The 770-nt window shown below is 53.8% G+C and overlaps 1 pseudogene; it reads left to right on the top strand.

Moving 5' to 3' along the window:
- The first annotated feature begins 7 nt into the window (after positions 1-7).
- On the top strand, positions 8-710 carry LOC116076337 (annotated as a pseudogene).
- The last annotated feature ends 60 nt before the right edge of the window (positions 711-770 follow it).

Here is a 770-nt window from a genome sequence, read left to right as displayed (position 1 = left end):
GGTGCCTTTCACTGCAGGCCTGCTGGGGGAAAGCCGTGGGCCCCTGTAGCTCTGCTGCAATGCGGCAGACCTGGGCAAGAATGCTCTGGAAGTACTGGAGGCAGGGATGATCAGCGACAGCGAGCTGCAGCACATCTCCGACTCCCCCATCATCGATGGGCAGCAACAGTGGGAGACACCACCACCCTCAGACATTGCAGATATCGACAACCTGGAGCAGGCAGACCAAGAGAGGGAAGTGAAGAGGCGCAAGTACGAATTTACGATCTGTGGCCGCAAGTTCATCCAGAAAAGCCACTGGCGTGAGCACATGTACATTCACACGGGCAAACCCTTCAAGTGCAGCACCTGTGACAAGAGCTTCTGCAGGGCCAACCAGGCTGCGCCACGTGTGCCTCAACCAGAGCATCGATACCTACACCATGGTGGACAAGTAGACGCTGGAACTCTGCACGTTCGAGGAAGGCAGTCAGATGAACAATATGCTGGTGCAGGCCAACAAGCCCTACAAGTGCAACCTGTGCGACAAGACGTTTTCCACATCCAATGAGGTGGTCAAACGCTCCTGCCAGAGCCAGACCTCAGACGTGTTTGCCCTGGACGAGGGGCGGTCAGTCCTGCTGGGCAATGGGGACTCAGAAGTAACTGAACCTGACCACCCCGTGTTAGCGTCCATCAAAAAGGAACAGGAAACTGTGTTATTAGACTGAATGTTACTTGTCTTTTTAAAAACTGTCATTTTTACAAAGAATCTTCTCCCCTATTTGGGA

The sequence above is a fragment of the Mastomys coucha genome, unplaced genomic scaffold (assembly GCF_008632895.1).
Source record: "Mastomys coucha isolate ucsf_1 unplaced genomic scaffold, UCSF_Mcou_1 pScaffold4, whole genome shotgun sequence".
NCBI lineage: Eukaryota > Metazoa > Chordata > Mammalia > Rodentia > Muridae > Mastomys > Mastomys coucha.
The sequence above is the reverse complement of the archived record's forward strand: the minus strand, read 5'-3'. Positions and strand labels throughout refer to the sequence as shown.